This window comes from Ovis canadensis, chromosome 3, assembly GCF_042477335.2.
Source record: "Ovis canadensis isolate MfBH-ARS-UI-01 breed Bighorn chromosome 3, ARS-UI_OviCan_v2, whole genome shotgun sequence".
Classification (NCBI taxonomy): Eukaryota; Metazoa; Chordata; class Mammalia; order Artiodactyla; family Bovidae; genus Ovis; species Ovis canadensis.
Window position 1 is genome coordinate 38,646,058 of NC_091247.1, and position 23,370 is coordinate 38,669,427.

General features: G+C 43.3%; 1 protein-coding gene across 1 annotated transcript in view; it reads right to left on the minus strand.

Moving 5' to 3' along the window:
• Positions 1 to 22,205, minus strand: part of ANXA4 (annexin A4) — a 76,213-nt gene extending 54,008 nt beyond the window's left edge. Inside the window, exon 1 of the mRNA XM_069582930.1 lies at positions 21,717 to 22,205. The gene's annotated coding sequence lies outside the window, so the exon portion shown is untranslated. The remainder of the gene's footprint in view (positions 1 to 21,716) is intronic.
• Positions 22,206 to 23,370: the final 1,165 nt, after the last annotated feature.

The window sequence follows — 23,370 nt, forward strand, 5'->3', positions numbered from 1 at the left end:
TCTATTCAAGTTTTCTACTCCAGTGATTCTTTTGTCCAAAAGGCAGGCAGAAGGAAGGAAGGACATGTCTTAAACACTCCTCTACATGACCTTAATCTACCTAACCTTTGGAGTCCTGACATTATCTCCACTCTACAAACCAGATGGATAATACAATAATGAAAGTTGTTTATGGCGAGTCCTATATTGTATTAAGAGATAAGATTAGAAAAATAAAAAGAGTAATGAGATGGCCTTAATGATTGCTGGGAGAGCTGGCTGGGCCCTGCACTCTTAGTTCACCTTCTGCCCTCCTAAACACCTTTCTACTTCACATTAATACCTCAGTTTCCCCAGGCACAAATCATTGCATATTCTAATAAATTTTATAAATATTTCTCTGGATACTGTTTCCAGTTTTCATAGTATAAAGTTTCAAATTTTCCTAAGTAATTTTCTCTCATTATCCGAGTGACTCCAAGTGCCACCTGTCGACTAGAGATCTTTGGAATTCTGGTCAGTGGGCTTTTTGATGGTGGAGGTGTTTTTTAATTATTTTGCTTTTTAATTGCAGACAAATTGTTTGGATTCCCCTCCTCCTCGAAGGCTAGTTAGCATAGAAACAAGAAGAGATGCACTGCTAACACCAAGTACTACTCTCAGTCATGGAACTAAAAGGATAGTTTCACTGATGTTTCATCTCAATCATTCAACAATCATGATCTGAATGCCTGCCCCAGGCCAGGTACCATTCTAGGTGCTAAAAGGCAACCTTAATCTCTCCATTTGTTACCTTCATATCGAAAATTACCCCCTGTGCCTTGTCTGTTTGAGAGCAGCCTAAGAAAAAAATTCTGGTAGTGGTTGGCAAGAACTCTGCTCAACATACTTCCCACTGCAAGGACTCTACACCCTTTCTGAAAGTTCATCTCCAGCCTTTGGTCTCCTGGTCATGGGGCTCACTGCTCCAAGGGGTAGCCTCTGGCACTGCTCAGTGGCTCAGCATCAGGAAAGCTGGCCTTGTATTCTTTGTTAGGTGTGCTGGAGCTAAAGGGGCTTTATTTTTAAATAAGTATTTACTGACCATCTAGTTACATTGAGTGCTTAGGTGCTTTATCATGGGCTTCCCTGGTGGCTTAGACAGTAAAGAATTTGCCTGCAATGTGGGAGACCTGGGTTCGATCCCTGGATTGGAAAGATTCCCCTGGAAGACGGCATGGCAACCCCCTCCAGTATTCTTGCCTGGAGAATCACCATGCATAGAGGAGCCTGGCATGCGACAGTCCATGGGGTCACAAAGAGTTGGTCATGACTCAACGACTAAGCACACAGGTGATTTATCAACACTATTTTGCTTCCCCTTCTCACTGTCCAGTGAATTGGGCAGGATAACTTAAATTTGAGAAAAGTTAAGCATAATGCCCAAAGTCACTCATGTAGTAGGTGGTAGGAGCTATGTTTTCAGTCACAGCCATTACTCTAGAGATGTACTCATGATGCTATACCATGCTAAATGCATGTATTTTTAGACATGTGTATAATTATACACTAAGGCAGGTGTCAGTGATAGAAGCTTTTAGGAGTAACAGTGGCATCAAAACTTCAAATTGTCACATCTTTTGCTGAGCTAAATGCTTTCTTTTTCTTTGTATCTTTAACAAGCTGGATGAAAAAAACAACAACAAAAACACTCCTCCCGAACCTATCTGCTGGACCCTGGCCCCCACTTGGGCAGACAGCGCCCAATCAAGAGTGGTGGCTCTTTGAAGAGCGTGTTTCTAATTCCCACATGCCCCTGCCCTAGTTCAGCCATCCGACCTTTCCAGTGGAAGAACAAGGCAACACGGCTCTGTGACAGTGTCTCTTGGAGCCAACACATGGCCGGAGTCATATCATCTGCAGCTGAGAGGTACTCAGTGTTTCCATCCAAACCCCATCCGGGCACATTCTGTGCCCCTCCCCTCCATGACAGGGTCGAGCATCCTGTACGCAGTTGGATGCGTTCCACCCACAATCGGAAAGTACCCTCGGCGCTGCCCACATGAGAGACTGACTGACGCATTACACCATGGAGACAGTCAAGGGCTAGAAATACTGGAACCATTTGATTATGTTTATCCTAACATCAGCAATATTTAGACTGTCCAGGGTACACCAGTAGGGAGAAAAAGAAGGGCTGCTAGGAATAACTCTTCCAGCTTATGCTATGAACCAAAAACAGCACGGGCTTTCATTCAGAGTCTAACATGGGGTTTGGCGCAGCTCTGACATGTTTGCTCAAGCCCCAGATGGCAGTTTACCTACGTGATTAGAGGCCCCGCCCCTCCAGGCTTGAAATACAACTATTCTTTTGATCTCTCAGAGTTGATTTTCCCCTAATTCAGATCAAAATGTCTAGCAAACAGCTGAGAGAGCAATTCCCAGGCTGTGCTGTAACTACACAAAGAAAGCAGGAGTAGAAATGGAGTGGAAACGCCTGCCCCAGAAAGAGCTCATTGCCACCACGGTCGGATTATTGAGTAGAGAAGGCTACAGACAGCGCCCAGCCCCACCCTCCCTGGAGACGGGTAACAGCCCCATCTACACCTTAGGTGGTAGACCTGCCTCTGGGTAACATGTGTGATAATAACGTGTGGATTCACTCTCTGACCTAAGGTCTGGCAGGTGCTAGTAGCACGGGTGGGACAGGTTCACGCTAGTGAGGGCGAATCCATGCCGCCCCTCTAATAGGAAACAGCAGTGAAAAGTGAAGTCGCTCAGTCGTGTCCGACTCTGCGATCCCATGGACTGTAGCCTACCAGGCTCCTCTGTCCATGGGATTTTCCAGGCAATAGTACTGGAGTAGATTGCCATTTCCTTCTCCAGGGATCTTCCCAACCCAGGGTTCGAACCGGCTCTCCCGTACTGTAGACAGACGCTTTACCATCTGAGCCACCAGCAGTGGGAAGGTCCAAACCTGAAGCTGGTGTGGCCAACACCACAGCCTAGCTGTCCATTTCAGACAGGACCTCCTCCTTCCTTGGAGCCATCCTTCCTTTGACACCATCCTTCCTCTGTAACCAAGATGCTGAAGCCTGGAGGCCAACCACTTGGGTTTGTAACTCTCCCACACATACTTCCTGACTGTGTGATTTGGAGTAAATTATAATCTCTCTGTACTTCAATGAATTTCCTCATTGATAACACGGAATTCATAATAATAGTAACTTCATAGGAAGGGTTGTGGCAAAGATGAATCAAGTTATTGCATCATATCAAGTACTTAGAATCTCACACATATTATGTACTCAACAAATGTTAGCTATTCTTTTTATTACTATTCTCTCCGAGTAACCTTTATCCACCACATACACATATTCCAACTTACCAGTTTAATGAGCTGTTTTCGGGGTGGGTTACCAACTCCACCCATATTAAAAATATCTGTGGTGTACAGAGTTCAGGCTTTCACTTCTACAACCTTTCAAACCAGATTTCCCTTAGGATCCTTTTGGCCACCAAGTTGATGGGGTCCTGTGTGTGTGTCTGTCCTTCAACATCATCATTGTTTTCAGAGTTGTCTGAATTCTAAGACAGCATCTTCCCTGGAATCTGCTCACCAGACTCCCATCCTGCGCCCCTACTTTCCTGCTCTTAATTCTCAGCAGTGCCTTGCACATAGTAGAGCTGTAAGAAATGCCTGTTGACTTTAACTGAACTGGTTGCTCCTGCAGCCATACGACTATGTTAACTGCCTTGCCTCCTTGCAGAAGGCCTAGTCTTCACGAAGGGCCCTCTTCCCCAGGGGGTCTCCTCCTCTTGCCTTGTTTCTGAGCCCCCTGGTATTCTCTAAGGAAGCATTAGCATAGATTCAATTACTCCAGTCCCACTGGGGTGTACTTTCTAACCACAGAGGAAAATATATTCTCTATCTTGAAATCTTAGGTAGGCAGAGATTTCTTAGGACACAAGACAGCACGAGCTATAAAAGTCAATATAAGTAAAATTCATCAAAATTAAAAAAGATTTGCTCAGTAAAAGACACTATTAGAAAAGTGTCTTTTATTCTCATTAAAAGAAAATTAACAGAAAAGCCATAGATTGGGGGAAAATATTCACAGCACGTATATCTGATAAAGGACTCGAGCTGAGAATATATAAAGAACTAAAAGTCATAACACAAAGATGAACACAGCAAGTTCTTAAATGGGAGAAAGACTTAAGACACTTCACAAAAGAAAACATATGAATGATCAGTAAGTATATGAAAAGGTGCCCGTTACTGGTTACGCAGAAAACACAAATTAAAAGCAAAATAAGATACCATTCACATCCTTTAAGATGGGTTAAAAAAAAGGAAAGAAAAGGGAAGAAACAAAAACAAAAAATGGACACTATTAAATGTTAGAGAGGGACTTCCCTGGTGGTCCTGTGGTTATGAATCCGCCTTTCAATGTAGGAGACGCAGGTTTGATCCCTGTGTACAACCCCACATACCGTGGGGCAACCAAACCTCTGCACCCCAACTACAGAAATGCCCACGCACCACAAAGACCCAGCACAGTGAAAAATAAATTTAAAAATAAATAAATAAATGTTAGAGAAGAGGTAGAGCAACTGAAACTTTCAAACACTAACTATTCGGCAGTTTCTATTCAGGTTAAACATGAATCTTCACTTTGACTCAGCAATTCCATCTTATTTACCTAAGATAAGTGAACACCCATATCCATAAGAAAACATGGGCAAGAGTGTTCACATGAGCCGTACTCACACAAACTCCTGCAACTGGAGACAACTCAAATGCTCATCAACAAATAAATGGACAGATTGCAGAATATTCATGCAATGGATACTTTTCAGCAAACGACTGATACAGTGATACGACAAGTGAATCTCTAAAACATTATTCTGAGTGAATGAAGCCGAGAAAACAAGCTAATGTATAATGCCAGAAAGCACAAAAGTGGTTGCCTAGGGTCAGGGATTGGAGGTAGTGGTGAGGTGGAAGGGCATACCTGCACAGGATTGTGAGGGAAGGAACTTTAGGGTGTGACTGAAATGTTCCTTATCTTGATTGAGGCAGTGGTACCCAACTATACACATTTGTCAAAATACACTGAACTCACTTCACACCCATTAGGATGGCTAATATTAAAACAAAACAAATCAGAAACTAACAAGTGTCAGTGAAGATGTGGAGAAATGGGATCCCTTGTGTACTGCTGGTAGGAGTGTAAAATAGTATAGCCACTATAGGAAACAGCATGGTACTTCCTTGAAAAATTAAAAATATAATAATTACTATGTGATGTAGCAATTCCATTTATGGGTATATATTCCACCTACATACAATCTGGAGATACATACATACATATTAATATACATAGTCTTTCCAAAAAATTGAAAGCAGGGACTCAATGAGGTATCTGTACACTCACGTTCATAGCAGGATTATTCAAAATAGCCAAAAGATGGAAGCAACCCATGTGTCAACTGATAGAGGAATGTATAAACAAAATGTGATACATACAGCAAAATATTATTCAGCCTCGAAAAGAAATTTGACATGGACTTTGAGGACATTATGCTAAGTGAAATAGCCAGACACAAAAAGATCACTACAATATGATTCCACTTATATTGAGAACTTAGAGTAGTCAAACTCATGTAGGATGGTAGTGCCAGAGGTGGAAGAAGGGGCGAGAAGGAATTATAGTCTAGCAGGTATAGAATTTCAGTTCCACAAGATGATAAGGCATGGTAGTGATGGTTGCAAAACAATGTAACTGTATTCACACCACCAAACTGAATGCTTAGAAATAGTTAAAATGGTAAGTTTTCTCTTATGTGTATTTTACCACAATTTTAAAAAATAATTTTTACAGTATTCTTGGCTGGGAAATCCCATGGACAGAGGAGCCTGGGAGGCTACAGTCCATGGGGTTGCAAAAGAGTAGGACACGACTTAGTGACTAAATGACAACAACAAACAATTACAAAGAGAAAGAAAATTTTAAAAATAAAATAAAAGAAGCAATTTTAAAAAGTGAACTCCTTAAGAAAAAAAAACCTCACTGAACTAAGCACTTAAGATCTGTGCATTTTATCATATGTAATTAATACTTCAATACAATAATAAATATGTCTACAGCCAAAAGTATATGATTCAGATAATACACAGGTATCCAGCTTTGCAGGCTGAGGGTGGCCTCTCAGGTAAAGCCTGCCACTGTGTGTCTTCCTTTAGCAATGTCCTCTCAGAGGCAAAATCCAACTCAGTGGAATCCAAAAATCCATATAGCTTTTGCATAGCATCATGGATAAAGCCACGTCTCCTCAAGGATAACAGCTATTCAAAGAGAAAAATCTGTCCAGCATAGTTAAGCTTTGCCACAGGTTACACTGTTTTTCCCGCTCCATTTCCCAAGTTACTTTAAAATCAGAGGCCCTCAAAGAAACGTGAAAGGTCACTTAATTCCATTTTCCTCCTTCAAAAATACTGTAAGTAAACTATTCTGGACAAGGAAAACTCTAAGACAGGAACCCCACTAACTGTTCACATAGGAACCCCAACCAGTTGATCAGTGTTGATCTCCAGCTTTTGTCTCTTTTACCACTAGAGTTTCTGTATGTCCGTCTGCACCCAGGTCACCTGGATCCTACCTTATGAATCACAAACTACAAGCCACCATATCCTGAGACCCCCAATTCCAAGGCTGTACATCCAGCTGCACCCAGGTCACCCGGACCCCTCCTTATGAATCATAAACTACAGGCCACCATATCCTGAGAGCCCAGTTCCAAGGCAGACCAGTACTCCTGATCTCTCTCGTCTCAGCCATCATAAGTCTCAGGGGCAAAGAAGAAGAGCACCTCATCAGAAAAAGGAATCCTGAATCTAACATCTGGTCTTTCTTTTATAATCTGTCCCAGAGAAACTAAAGTCCACTCCATCTTTCTTTACAGAATTCTTGTGAGGCTGGAAGGAGGAGACAGACAGGACCTGAATGAGAAACTCAAGTACCAGAGGGGAGTGATTGGCAAAGAGGCAGTGAGTGGCCAGGCTTCCTATTGTCCTGTTAGGTTTTATTTGCCTACAGGTAGGAAAAGTGTTATTACACAGCCCAGGCTTTTCCTCACCAACACCGCCTCTTCCATTTGCCACAAGGGAAGAAAACTCTCTTCCCAAACGAGCAGGAAAAGCAGCTGGGTTTTCTTCACAGATTTACACTGCTTTGACCCTGGCAATCTGGAATAAGCTGGAGAAGAAACACGGCTCTCTTGAAATGGCACGTTTTCTTCTGGTGCTGCCCATGCCCTATAAATACTGGAGATCTAGCTCTGTGGGCGACTCTCTCTCCCCCTGGATCAGCCACTCCTTCCGTGGACCAGAGCAGGGATCTATTTTCAAATCTTTCCAGCGTTCAAGCTGACTCTGGCCAAACAATACAAAAACAGAACTGTTAGAATTCCTCCACGGTGGATGTCTGATTCACATAGGGAAATTGTTATTTCTGATGCAGCCTCTCCTGTTTGTTTGTTTGTTTGTTTGTTTTTTTCCCATGAAAAACCTCACGAAGGCAAAGCAGGGCCACAGAAGAAACTCGTGACAAAATCCAAAGGACTAGGACTGACATGAGACAAGATCAGAAGCTGAAAGGAACCGAAACTAACTAGAGGCAGATGTGTGTAAGAGACGCACAGAAAAAGCCAGAAAGAGGGGGATAGTAAGGAGCTGAGTAACGTGTCTCCATCAGCCCAATGGGGAATCCCCCCAGAAAACCCCAGCCCTGCCCACCCACTTGAGCTGAGGAGCTGTGAGGTGGACCCTTTACTGATCCTACTAATTCCCCAAGCCAGACACGAAGCAGAGTAGATGCAGGGAAAAGTGACCAAAGAAAAGAATCCTGGTGGAAAGGCATCCTTTATGTATGAAAGAACCAGGCACTGGGGATAGGAAAAGATGCCACCTCAGAGAGGCAGAGAGAAATGGGGCAAACCAGTTGGAAACAGGAATTGGACTGAGTACTGTGCAAACAAAGTTCTCTCCTGCTTAAAGCTGATGCCAACACAAAAAGGACTAAGGTGTTCTGTCCACCTTTCCTTTGACAGACACAGTCGGCACCTGTGTTACGCAACATGGTGGCCACAAGCCACCAAGCAGTTATTGAGTAACTGAAATGCAACTAGTGCAACAGAGAAAATAACTCAATTTTAATTTGAAGTCAATTTAAAATTGAAGCAGTATAAAATATTTTTTCATAACACAGGACAGCAGCATTTTTTGATGGGGCCACGATTCACTGTAACCGTTACACTGTGCAGCATGCTTGTCAGCCACACTGCATCTTTTCTAGTATTATACCGAATCACAGCACCAATCCCCTTGCTGTCAACACATTGATTCACTTTGATATCATCTATGCATTAATGCAACATTCTGAATGTGTTTATTTGGAATATGTTCTACAGGCAGCATGAATTACAGTGATACCTATATAGATTGTAATTCATAATTACATTTAAATACTTACTTTAATTATAACATTTTCTAGTATGAAAAAATAACAATGGATATTTAAAAAATTTTTAAAAGAAGGTGGCTTACTGATGTGGAATTGAGTCAAGAGGCAGAAGCACTGTGACTGATACAGTAAGGAAAAAGAGATTCAATTTGCATATAAGAGTTAGTGAATTAACTGGACAGGTGCAGTTTTATTTTTTAATATAAATTTATTTATTTTAATTGGAGGCTAATTACTTTACAATATTGTAGTGGTTTTGCTATACATTGACATGGATCTGCCATGGGTGTACATGTGTTCCCCATCCCGAACCCCTCTCCCACCTCCCTCCCCATCCCATCCCTCTGGGTCATCCCAGTGCACCAGCCCTGAGCACCCTGTCTCATGCATCGAACCTGGACTGGTGATCCAGACAGGTGCAGTTTTAATCGATACCATCTTATAGAAAACCTCGAACAGACTCTCTCTCCAACCCAGTACTTGGTTGGGTAGGATAATTGATATTATTCATTTCACCTGTCTCGTTTGTTTTTAAATGTGACTACTAGATAATTCAAACTTACATTTGTGGCTCACTTTATATTTCTATCACATAGCACTGATCTACACCTACCTTGTGTAATAATAATTTTTAAATTTCTTCTTTATTTTTAATTGGAGGCTAACTGCTTTACAAAGTTGTATTGGTTTCCGCCACACAACAGTGCAAGTCAGCCCTAAGTGTATATATATATACATCCCCTCCCTTTGAAGCCTCCCTCCCCCTCTCCCTCCCCACCGTCCCACCCCTCTAGGTGGTCACAGAGCTCCAGGCTGGGCTCCCTGTGTTTTGCTGCAACCTCCCCCTGGCTCTCCAGTTTACATACGCTAGTGTATACACTTCAATGCTACTCTCTCCATTCAACCAACCCTCTCCTTCCCCTGTTGGGTCTGCAAGTTTGTTCTCTACATCTGTGTCTCTATTCCCGCCCTGCAAACAGGTTCATTAGTACCATTTTCCTAGATTCCATATATGTGTGTTAATATAGGATACTTGTTTCACTCTTTTTTGACTTACTTGACTCTGTGTAAGAGGCTCTGGGTTCATTCACCTCAATTCAACTGACACATCCATTCCTTTTTGTGGTTAATAATAATTATAATAGCTACTGTTGAGCATATATCTTATTGTGTCAGACATTGTTCTAAATACTTCACATGAATAATTATCTCAGATATCTCTTTTAAATCTCATCAAGAAAATTATTTATCTTCTTGGTGACTTCATTTCCCCCATTTTTTTAAAAAAAGAAAGAAAAACACAGTATGGGTCTATGACAAAAGAATGAGCACCCTGGAATGTGCAAAGGCAAAGCTTATCCCGAAAATAATTCACTTAATTATTCAGAAGAAACATTCAGGGAACCACTGGGCATCCTCAATATTTGATGGAAGAATAGCATTCTAAGTACGAGGAGAAAAATGATTAGCATAACACCAAGAAATCCTTTGAGATGAAAGATTTTGGCTTAAATATTCTGTACTCAGAACATCAAGGCCAAGGTTAATTTTCTACAATCACCCTTTTCCTCCTTCCCAAATAGAAAGAGATTTGATTTTTAAAATGCTTATGTGTATTTAAGAGGGCTTACCAAATCTAATATTAATATAAGAAGGTTTACCAAATATTTAAATAATATTCTTTTCACTACTCTTTGGTTTCAACTATCCCTCCTTCCCCAAAACAGAATCCTCCAGCAAGAGTCCTTCTAAAAGAAATGAAGCATCTGCAGAGATCATGAAAAATTTAATATTAACACCTCGAGAGACCACAGAAAATAGAAAATACTGATTAGCTTAAAAAAAACCTCTTTACTTTTTAATAAAATGTATACAGCAGAAAATTTATTATTTGGTTTATTTCTGTTTCAGCAACCTCAAGACTTTTTGGTTGTAAAAATGAAATATGGATTTGGGATAGTTGGCATTAATTTTATTTGTCGCTATCAACCTCCATATTCCCTCCAGTCGTGGATTGTTTAAGTTGCCTGCCTGATCTGATAAACTTGTTTCCTAAACCCAGCAAGCATGTGGGAACAGGCAGAATGTTCCACTGCAGTGCTGAAAATTATGCCTCTTTCCTACAAAAGAAAAAGATCAACTTTCGTAGGATTTTAGAGAGTATAAGGCCTTTAGCAATCACATCTATTTCCCCCTTTCATTTTATTTTGTAAATTATTAAATCAAATCTAAGCACTGAAAAGGCCATTTTAAAAGTGTAAACATACCATGTACTTTCACTTTTTGTGTGTTCCAATCTTTTAGCAGTTGTAATCACAGTATGTATATCATTTTATGTTCTGCTCTCTCTTCTTAATTTTCCAAATTCTACACAATCATCATATTATTTTATTAAATTTATATTATTCCATCGTATTGATACATTATAACTTATTCAATGTCCCTACTATTTGGTTATTGTTGTGCCCAAGTCGCAAAATCTCCCAATGACCACCAGGGAGCCGATATCCGATGCAAAAGCAAGAGAGTTTTTATTACCAAGCTCGAGCTGGGGCTCCCACCGTTACCCACGCAGCGGCTAAGGAGAGGAGCTCCGAACTCTGGGTTACATTGCTTATACAGGGTATTCTCCCGCAAAAAATTTGCAAAACGGGAGTTTCCGGGTTGGGAGACGTCTAATTGGTTACCTTCTGTGGAAGGGTTAGGTGTTGGGTTTTGATTGGTTTTCATTTCCCGGGCTGGCCACGGGTTCTGATTGGTTCCCATTTCCCGGACTTAATTCGAATTTCCTGGGGAAGGTCATAAGTCCTGAACGTAAAGTCAGGACATCCTGATCTGGGATCTGATCGGCTCGCAGGTGGGGTGAGGTCAGGGGATTTCCAAAGACTTTTTCCTCAGAACTCTAAAATGGAGTCTTTTTTTTTTGGCAAAATGGAGTGGCTTAGGCTCTTCAGTTATTCAGGGTTTTTTTTTTTAATGATATGACTACAATCTTTATAATTAGCTTTGTAGATTTTGTTCTTCTTTCGACCTATTTATTCCTTGTGATACCAATACCTGGATAATTATGAATATCTCCTGTTGTCCTCCAAATTTACAAGGATATCCAATTCTCAGCCAGCCAAAACATGTTCATTTGCTATATTTATTATTTAATGTTTAGGTGTAATACTGAGCCTTATCATAGGTTTAACTCCTTTGAATAAATACTGAATTGTCTCTTTTTCTACTTGTACGCCTTTTTGTGAATTATCTGCTTGCATTTTTTGCCCATTTTAGGGATCCTGATGCTTTACTAACACATTTCCAGGAATTATGCACATATTATAGAACTTAATCTTTTATACCCAGAATTTATTAGCATGCATTTTTCCAATTTCATATTTTCCTTTTAGTAGAGTCAAACTTTGGGAGAAAAATTTTAAATCATACCTATCCATCTTTTCTTTTGTATTCCTCCCCGTTCTTATTACCTCAATGGTTAGAAAAGTCTCTTTTTTTTATGAAAATGTTGATAACCGTTGAACTGGAGGATGAATAGGTACATGAGGTTTCCTTTTACTATTCTGCCACTTTGGGTATATGTTAGGAAAAGTTTATAATAAAAAAATTTTTTTTTTAAGTAGCTCTTTCCCACTGCTAGAATAATCACTTTATTTTATTTCTGCCAGTTTTTCTCCCACCCCTTCCATGTTCCAGTTGAGGAAACTCTTGCCCAGGAGGTTAAAGCAACCCTCTTACTACATGTCTCATCTTGCGTCTCACCCACTAAACTTAGCCACAACATCTGTTTTGGGCTTGGGGAAAACAGCCAGTGACAAGGCTATTTGGAAAGAGCTAGAATTCAGTTTAAGAAAATTTGGCTGGAAGATCCTAAGTAGCTGGTGTTTTATTCCTGCAAGCTTGCTCCAACCCTGTCCCATTAATGAGCCATAATAAGACCAGGGGTGTGCTGATAAACTTAACAGCTGGCTCTCCAAGGAAAGAAAACCCTGATTTGTAGCCGTTTCTTTGGTGTAAATATTTTCAACATGATTCATTTCAAGTTACTTATGTGGTGTTACTTTTAGAGTTGGTAATGCTAAAGCTGAAACTCCAGTACTTTGGCCACCTCATGAGAAGAGTTGACTCATTGGAAAAGACTTTGATGCTGGGAGGGATTGGGGGCAGGAGAAGAAGGGGACAACCGAGGATGAGATGGCTGGATGGCATCACTGACTCGATGGACGCGAGTCTGAGTGAACTCCGGGAGTTGGTGATGGACAGGGAGGCCTGGCGTGCTGCAATTCATGGGGTCGCAAAGGGTTGGACACGACTGAGCGACTGAACTGAACTGAACTGAATCAGTAGACAATGGTATGCCATTATATAGTATTTCCACCATACAGACATAAGAGATGTAAAGAACTTCAAGAACATATGTAATAGTAAAAGGTGGTAAAATAATTAGAAAGTTACAGGGTGTTTTCAATATAATTTACTGATAAATATTTCTACCTTAATATAATTCATTTAATGGATATATTTATAATATATAATGGTTAAATAATGGCTCTATTTAACAATTAGTTTGAAAAAACCCTGAACATTTAACAATCATTTCTGATGGATTTCCCACGTGGCTCAGTGGTAAAGAATCCATTTGCCAAAGCATGAGATGCAGGAGATGTGGGTTCGACCTCTGGGTTGGGAAGATCCCCAGGAGGAGGAAATGGCAACCCACTCTAGTAGTCTTGCCTGGAAAATCCCATGGACAGAGGAGCCTGGCAGGCTACAGTCCATGGAGTTGCAGAGTTGGACATTACTGAGTGACTGAGCATGCACTCTGATGGGTTGATAGAACAATGCCCCAAGACACCATTGGGAGGACAGTAACAGAAGCAGGATTTTTTTCAAAAAACTGTGGTTAAAAAAAATGACAAAACTTACCATTTTAATAGTTTTTAATAGTTAAGAGTATCTCTTCCCCATTGCTAGAATATTTGCTTTATTTTGTTCCTATTTTCTATGTTTTATTCTATTTATTTCATTTTAAAATTCAGTGGCATTGATTACATTTACAATGTTGTACAACCATTACCACTATCCATTCCCAGAACTTCTCCATCGTCCCACATAGAAACTTTCTATGCATTAAATAATAACTCATCATTTCTCCCTTACCCTAGACTCTGCAAACCATCATTCTGTTTTCTATCTCTATGAATTTGAATTTTATCCTATATAGGTGGAATGATATATTTGTTCTTTTGTGTCTGGATTATTTCATTTGGCATAATGTTCTCAAAGTTCAACTATGTTTGAGTACCTATCAGAAATTCACTCTTTCTTAAGGTAAAAGCAGGGTTTTAAGACCAATATTTAAGGCCACCATGAATGCTCAGCCTGGAGGGAGAGTGTGTGGGTGTTGCTCCATCTTCTCACCTCTGAGGTATAAGCTTTCCTCAGATTCACCAACATAGAGAAAATCCAGGGAATCAAGTCCACCCAAAGCATGGCCCCAGTGAGGAGGTCACAGGCAGCTTTAATAGGGAGCACAAAAGAATCTGAAAAAGGTAGAAGATCCCATGTGCATGATTAAAATTCCCCTATGTTTATATTTTCATTATATCCAGACCAGTATTTCAACCTAAAAGAAGTTTATACAACTAAGTGGTTGTGAAAGTGGTTCCATGACCAGGAACATCACCATCAACTGGGAATTTGTTAAAAGTGTAAATTCATAGGCCCAACCTCAGACCTACAGAATCCAAAACTCGGGAGGTGGAGTTAAGAGGCTCCCCGACATGATTCTGATGCATTCTCAGATTTGATAACGACTGCTCTAGAGTAATGATTCTAGATTCCAACTACAGATACCTAAAAGGTTCCCAAACCACCCCATGGGCATTTTGTAAGTATAGGTTCTCATTCATGATCCTTCACCAATAGTAAGTTAATGGGGGACTTCCCTGGTGGTCCAGAGGTTAAGACTTTGCCTTCCAGTGCAGGGGGTATGTGTTCCATCCCTGGTGGGGAAGCTACGAGCCCAAATGCCTCTGGGCCAAAACCCAAAAACATAAGTAATAATGTTAACAAAATTCAATGAAGACTTTAAAAAATGGTTCATATTTTTAAAAATCTTTAAAAAAGAATAAAGTAATAGGGAAAAAATGAGCGAAATTTTATTAATAGAAGGGGGAGTCATAATATTAACATCTTTTAATATGTTATACACAGGCATGTATAGTTATGCATAAATACGACTCAGGATATATGTCTGCTAAAGATTATTTGAATAGTAGAGTTCTCAAAATCATCCAGTGCAAACACACCTCACTCCTGGAAGGCCTGATCTGTTAATTTACAAGATCTGTGAAACTCCAGATTCCAGTCTTCTCCCTCGTTTGAGTGTTGGCCTAGGCTGTAAGGCACGCATTCAGTTCAGGAGATAGCAGGCTGCGAATCCACAACAAGGGCAGAGCTCCAGTCCTTGCTTCAAGATCTAACCCCACCTGTGGGAGCCAGTTTATTCTGGCATCAAGCTGAGGTAGACTACTGTGCAAGATTTCTGCCAGGATTAGCAATCAATCTCTATTACACCCTCCTTCCTCATTGAGAGAGCATTCATGAGTTGAGGGACTGAGTTCGTTAAACCAGGAAAGTGGGACTCTCCTAGAAAGAAAGAATGATTGGTCCAAGGCAAGCCCATTCCAACCGCCACAGTGGTTTATGAATAGCCATGTGACACACTGCGGAGGTTGAGAAGTGAAGGCAAGCCTGTCTAGAGGCTTGGAGAAAGAGCGTTCCCCATGCTAAAATGACTGAGTCAGCCTACCAACTTCCCCTTTTGGCCTTGGATGAAGGCACGACTTGGGCTTCCCTGGTAGCTCAGCTGGTAAAGAATCTACCTTCAATGCAAGAGACCCCGGTTCAATTCCTGGCTTGGGAAGTTCCCCTGGAAAGGATAGGCTTACCCACTCCAGTATTCTTGGCTTCCCTGGTGGCTCAGACAGTAAAGAATCCGCCTGCAATGAGGGAGATCTGGATTTGATCCCTGGGTTGGGAAGATTCAATGGAGAGGGCATGGCAACCCACTCTAGTATTCTCGCCTGAGAATCCTATGAAGAGAGGACCCCGGTGGGCTGCAGTTCATGGGGTTGCAAAGAGTCAGACATGACTAAGCAGCTAAGCACAGAAGGCATGACTCAGTGTCCGGAGCTATGGCTTCAAAAGGATCCTAATTAGTACAGAGGGTAAGGCAGCTGGCATGGTATCTTGGGAAAAGCTCTTAAACTTTAGTGGGCACAAAAATCCCCTGGAGAGTGTTTAGACATACAGATCTGGGGGATGTCAGACTCTAGAGCTTGAGTCAGTAAATCTTGGGTGGGGCTCAGAGACCTTACTCAATTAAGTTTCAGCATGCAGTCCTGGTTATTCTCACACCCAGCTCTGAGCCCTGACTCTCAAATAGGTGGTCTCTGCATGAGACCCGCTGTTTCAAAACTGCCACTTGCTGTGTGTGCAGGCACTCATCGTCTTCACTTAAACATTCATTTGAGGGCTTCCTTGGTGGCTCAGTGGTAAAGAATCCGCCTGCCAATGCAGGAGACCCGGATTCGATCCCAGATCTAGGAAGATCCCACACGCTAAGGAACAATGAAGACCATGCACCACACTACTAAACCTGTGCTCTCGAGCCTGAGAGCCGACCTGCTCAGTCCATATGCCTCAACTACTGAAGCCCATGGGCCCTAGAGCCCGTCTCTGCTTCAAGAGAACCCACCGCAATGAGAACCCCATGCTTCGCAACTAGAGAGTAGCCCCACTCTTTGCAACTAGAGAAACGCCCACACAGCAACCAAGACCCAGCACAGCCAAAAATAACAAATAAATAAATGTAAAAAAAGTTTATTTTGCTCCTATCAGGTACTAGGCATTGTGAAAGAAACAAAGATGAAGATGATTTTGCTCTCAAGAAGCATGAAAGCCAGTAAGAGAAACAAAACTAGTATGTAACCAACCCAATGGCAAAGCAGTTCTCGGCAGCTATTAACATTAGAACTTCAAGGAAGGGAGAGACTACAGACTAAGTAATCCCACCTCACTCCCCCCCACCCAAGAGAGGCAAAGAGATTTCATTTGATTAAGGCTCAGATAGGATTTTAACAGCAAAGAGTCCATAGGCAAAGACAGTAAAAATGAGTCTTCCGCTCTGATTATGACCGATACGACTTATTTGGAAAACAGAATATTTGACCTTTGAGCAATACAGGTTTGAACTTCCCCAGAACAACTTATACCTGAGTTTTTTTCACTAAATGCTACTGCACCATTACACCATCCACAGTTGGTTGAATCTGCAGATGTAGATCCCAAGATATCCAGGCACAAAGATAAGGCAGTAGGGAAGTGGGAAGTGTAAAATGATACGTGGATTTCTCAACTGCACAGGAAATGCATTAAGGGTCAAATGCATTAAGTTTGGAGTTTGGCTGGTTTAAGGATATGATGGGAGTGGAGACAAAGAATGGAACAATCATTTTTAAAAATGGGTCATTTGAACCTCCCTGGCTATCCAGTGCTTAGAACTCTGTGCTTCCAGTGCCGAGGGTGCAGGTTCAACCCATGATAGGGGAACTCCAATTACAAATGCTGTGCAGTGTGGTAAAAAAGAAAAAGAAACTTTTTCAGCAAGTGGATCATTCTGTAGGGCTCAGAGGTTGGAATAAATTTTCTAGGCCATGAAAAATCACACATTCACTCAGCACACACCTTTGGTGAGCACTCACCGGGCAATGGGCCAGAGGAATGGGGCTCTGTGGTCCTGATCTCAGAGGAGCTCAAAGCTGAGAGGAGGGCACAAGTCTGTATTCAAGAAAAAATTAAGCGTGGTGGGGGAATCACAGGGAGACAAGGGCACACAGAGGAGGACCGTCACCCAGATTACATCCAAGACAAACCCTGAAGAGTTGGCCTGGTGTAGGACAGCGAAGCTGGGAGTCTTGTTTCTCTAAGGCTGAATCTCTGCCTTGATTTCCTTCCTGGTACCCAGAGTTTCCTTTTTATTTAAAAATATCTATCACAAAACTGGCGGCTTCCCAGGTGGCGCCAGTGGTAAAGAACCCACCTGCCAATGCAGGAGGCATAGGAGATGCAGGTTCGATCCCTGAGTTGGGAAGATCCTCTGGAGGAGGGCATGGCAACCCACTCCAGTATTCTTGCCTAGAGAATCCCACGAACAGAGGAGCCTTGTGGGCTACGGTCCATGGAGTCACAAAGAGCTGGACAGGACTGAAGCGATGTAGAATGCATGCACACTAGCATGATCATATAACTATGCTAAACATAGAAGCAGATGCAGAAGAAAACAGGAATTTATGACTGAGGCCAGCAACTCATACTATGGGATCCCTGGAATCTCTAAGACCTAACTCCCAATAATTGGTCCTGTCTCCCAGGGGCCCACAGAATGACATTAATTTCTGAGGGCCCTCAAGCTCTGGCCTCTGGACTAGCCCTGCTCTGGCTGAATGGCACTCCTCCATGTCTGTGCATAAGCCCTTCTTCTCCTATTCCCACCTCCAAGATCATTCTCATTCTCCCTCCAAGAAGCCTTCTCTGACCACCCATGATGGGGTTAGGTGCCCCTCCTCAGTTCTGTGGCAGGCTATGCACAGTGCATTGAAGTGCATTCACTTCTCATGCAGTCCTATGAGTTTTTAATTGTTGATATGCTAGTTTATCTCCCTAAGGATGGGGTCTGGGTATTTTACCCTTGAATATATAGCATCTGTCACATTGTATAATAAATAAACGAACCTTTATCCATTTGGTGGGGGCCACTGACATTCTGCCCACCAACTGAAGGCCCTTCCATGTGCATGTCCAACCATATCTTTCAGATAAATTCCTAGTATTCAAATGGATGGAACACAAGTTAATGGACTTTAAAATTTTGAGAAACACTGCCAAATTTCAGGGCAATTCTTAACACAGTGTCTAGGCATTTGGCTGATCTCAAGCATCTTGAACATTTAAGACAAATTCTTCAAAGGTGGTGGTTCAGGTTCCCACGGCAAAGCTCTCTGTCCAGTTCAAACATAACTGAACAAGTTACTCCCAATAAAACCAACACAAAGGCAGATTCCTGGGTCCCACCCTGTCATACTGCATCAGAACGCTGGGGGCAAAAATCTGTATGCTGTGCAAGCTTCCAGGGGGATGCACCCAAAGCTTGGAGACAATGGCTTTGGAAGTCATCTTAGTTTAACCTTCTCCCCTTCCCAGTTCCATCAGAAAGGGGCTGTGGGGCTTCTGCCCAGATATCTCTGGTGACAGAACTCCTGCCAATTCCAAACCCATCCAGCCTGTGGGTTTCAAAAGTCATTTCCTTAAATTCAACCAGAACCTGCCATCCAAAACACTCCTGCCCAGCTCTTCCCAGGGCCACAAAGAATGAGCTGACTCCCTTATTCAAAAGCCAAGCCCCTCCTGAATCCAGGGCCATTAACCTGTATTCCCACTACTGCCAGCTCCAGTTCTTCCCACCGTAGTTTACACATCAGCTTGACCAGAAGAAAGATGAAAAGGAAAAGAATAACATTTGGTCAAGATTAGTTCATAAACCAGGAAGCCACAAATCCAAATGCCAAATCATTCTGAACCAAGCACTGACAGGGCCACAGTAAGGCAGGGAGGCTAAGGGAACAGGCTTTAGTATCCATTGCGTGTGTGTGCACGCACACACATGCATGCTCAGTTGTGTCCAACTCTTTGCAACCGTATGGACGGAGCCCACCAGGCGCCTCTGTCCATGGGATTTTTTCAAGCCAGAATACTAGAGTGGGTTGCCATTGCCTCCTCCAGGGGATCTTCCGGACCCAGGGATTGAACCCAAGTCTCTTGTGTCTCCTGTATTAGCAGGTGGATTCTTTATCACTGTGCCATCTGGGAAGCCAGTATCCAGCAGCTGGATTTAAATCTTTTTGCAAGGAGTCCAACCCTTGTATCACAACTTGGAGCCTTGGGATCTCTTCTGTAAAACAAACTTAATAATCCTGCCTCAGGTTGAAAAAAAAAAAAAAAAAGATCAATGAGGGGACTTCCCTAATGGTCCACTGGTTAAGAATTTCAAATGCAGGGGCACAGGTTTGATGCCTGGTCGGCGAAGTAAGATCCCACGTGCTGCAGGGCAACTAAACCTGTGCGTTGCAACTACTGAGCCCGAGCGCCACAACGAAAGGTCATGCATGTTGTGATGAAGATCCCACATGCCACAACTAGCATGCCATTCAAAGTCCTTCCAGGGAGGACATTGCAGCATCTACCAAACTGCCTCCATAAGTAGCCCTCATTGCAGTGAAAGCAAATGCCCAAAGGTTATGTCTGGGCCAACCCACAGCCCAAAGTCCAAACAAACATTTTAGAAGTTTCTTCTTTTATATAAAGAAAGTATTTAAATTCTGAATCCTGCCACAAAATATACCTGCAATTGTTTTAGTATAAAAAGCATTTTTATCCTCAAATATCTGGATAAAATTGGACAACCAAGGAAAAGCCTCCTATCCTTTATTCTGAATCATCAGGTACTCCTTGGCACAACATCTGTTACTCGAGTGCCTGCCCTCACCTCCATCTCCCTTGGAGAAGAGCAGCCTTAGTCTACCAGCAGATGAGCAAGGACTGGGAAAACAGATGAGCTACAGATAAAAGAAGAGAAACCGGCCACAAGCTACAGTTTGAAGTGATCAGATGGTCATCACCCTTTCAGCATCCCCTTCAGACACTCAGGGATGGCCTGCTTGGACCTGACTACATATGTTACTCTCTAAAAAGCTTTCAGACAAAAAAATATCCTTAACCAAATGCAAGCATATCTAGGAGGGAAAGTCACAGCATTTTTGACCCAGTAGTTGTGTGTATGTCTGTCTGTGTTTGCAGTCAGGTGTGTATCCCCAAAGCAAAAGAAATCTGATCTAAGCTGAGGGAGGCAGCCTGGCCTTGACCAGAAAGGACTCTGGGACGTTAGCTGGTCCTCAACGGCTATGGCAACCCATTTCCTCATTCCTGCCCACTTCCTCTGTTGCTTGCTCTTCCACCTCTGTCATCTGAGAATTCCATGGCGACTAAAGAGCTAGAGCTTCCCTATCAACAGAATTACTTGCAATATAAGGAGGAGGCGGAGGGTTCTAGAATTGATGGGCAATGGGATGCATCACTTTAGACGAGGAGGGGGCGGGGATCCTATTCATTCTTCTCACTGTCACCTGAAGAGAGGCAGACACTCACTTTTCCTGAAAGCTGTGGGTTACTCAGGTCGCACATGCTCCCAACAGCTTACAGAAGACTTTCATCAATTTGGGAAGCACTTACAGTTGGGCAGATTGTTGAAAAGCAATAACCTCTCTGGTTCCAGAGTCTCCAGCTGGTCAAAGCCACGACCACAGAGTAAGACTGGGCCATTCCCAGGCTCAGTTCATGGATCTCACAGTAATGACAGATTCCCATGTGCCAGGCATTGTACTGAAGGCATTAGGTCCACAAGGAGAAAAAGAGTAAGAGACCAGGAGAAAGGAGTAAGTTTCTTAAAAGGAGTAACTGCTACTGCTACTGCTAAGTCGCTTCAGTCGTGTCCGACTCTGTGCGACCCCATAGATGGCAGCCCACCAGGCTCCCCCGTCCCTGGGATTCTCCAGGGAAGAACACTGGAGTGGGTTGCCATTTTCTTCTCCAATGCATGAAAGTGAAAAGTGAAAGTGAAGTTGCTCAGTCGTGACTTTTAGCGACCCCATGGACTGTAGCCCACCAGGCTCCTCCGTCCATGGGATTTTCCAGGCAAGAGTACTGGAGTGGGGTGCCATTGCCTTCTCCATAAAAGGAGTAAAGAAAGAATTAAAAAAGCAAAACGTGGGTGTTAGAGTCAGTTCCAGGGAATATTACTCAATCCTTTCTTTGTAACGCCTAAATCCAGCACAGCGCTTGGCACATGAACTCGATAAATAACTGCAGTGACCTCTGACATTCTAAGCTCCACACACTGCTCCGGAGGTCCTTCTGCAAAGGGCGGGTGGACACGGGCGGTGTCTGCCTTCCGCTTGCCCATCCGGAGCGAGTCCCGGCCGGCTCCACCCTGTGCCAGAGCCGGCACCTCCGCCTGGGCGCGGCGCCCGACCGGCCACCCCCGCGAGGCCCTCCCGAGCTGCTGTACCCCTTCTGGAGCCCAGGACCACCGGCCCGGGTCCCCCTTACCCCAGAGGCCGAGATGGGACGGCGCCCGTTCTCTGCTGCCACGGAGATCACACCCAGACAGGGCCGGGCAGCGGGTCTTATCCCGGACGGACCCGCCCCGCTTCGGGGTGGAGACTGATCCCAAGTTCCTGGTTGTCCCTCTGCCCACGAGACCGGAAAGTCCTCCGCGGGCGAAGCGCACCTGGAGTTCGGGGAGCGGGGGAAGACGCTCCCGGCCTCGTCCCCCGCCGGGATCCCAGGTTGCCGGCCCCGCCCGGGTTCCCGCGAGTCGGAGCAGTGGGACTCTCAGATCGCGGGTTCCCGGGCGCCGGTGCACTCGAGGAGGCCCGCGCCCAGGGCCTCTCCTGTCCGCGCCCTGCTCCCACCGCGGCCGGGATTGCCGCTCAGAGTCAAAGCTTCCTCCCCCGGACACTGCACTTTCTCACGGCGAAGTGGAAAGTGGAACGGCACATTTACATTCCCGCGAAGCTCCCAGTCGTTCCACTTCTCCCTTGAGAAAAACCGAGTTCCCTTTCTTGGGGAAGCTTTTGGGAATGGGAGTTTGGAGCAGTTCTAGAGCTTTCTCTCTTTACCCGTAAATTACCTGGGTTCCCTGCTGGTCCGTAGCTCCCAGGTTCGGCCTTGAAGCCGAGCTCCCTACCCCTTGTTATACAGTCTTGTATGTTAGTATTTGCCTCTCCTGCAGGACTCGAGTCTCTGGAAGATACTGACTGGGTCTACGCGGTCATTGCACACACACCCAGTACCATGCTGGTTCATGGCAGGTACTCAGTGAATGCTTGCAAAATGAACGCATTGGGTATATAAGTAAATTCGGACTTTATTTAACAGAAGGTAGGAAGCTTTGGAGAGTGTGTTTTATATCCAACAGATCAAGTGACTGTTAGCACACTTAAAGCTGTAGAGGTAACGATAAATTATTTCCTTAAGATGCAGCTAAAGAGGGTGACAATATGGTTAAAAGCATGGGTTTTGGAACCAGACTGATTTGGATTCCACCTCCTTTTTTCTGCTTGATACTCTGAAGTTTCTGAACTTCAGTTTATGAACTAACATGGAAGAATCTAAATTAACAAGACAAACAGTGGAAAAAGAATGAAAAAAGGTTAATTCATTTTCTCAGAGGGATTAGAAAGACTACTTATTCCTTAAAAAGTAAAAAATAAAAGGTTAGAAATTGAGTAGATGCACCCTGCCAAGATCACCTTTACTAGGCAAGTGTACCCGACTCACAGCGGCCCTTTTCTTTCCCATGACTGCCCTCATGCCAGGTTGGGAAGCCACAGTCAGTGCTAACTTTACAGGATACAAAAGGCCAAGAACTGATCAATGAGAGCCTTCCTATTCCAGAGCTCCCATGGGCTTAGCCTGAGGCTAGATTTCTGCAGAAACCACTCCTGTGTTTTCTTCCTTGGTGCAATCCTGTTTGACTCACAGGTTTTGCTGAGAATATCCCCTCACTAAAGCACTTACACAACAATCTATATCGTGGGCTTTGCTTCTAGGCCACCTGAGCTACAAGCATTTTATTTTATTAAAAAAAATTTTATGAGTATTTAAAAATTAGTATAATCATTGAAATTAAAGACTCAAGCCTTTCAATTAAGGATAGCAGGGGACTTCACTGGTGGTCCAGTGGCTAAGACTCCACACT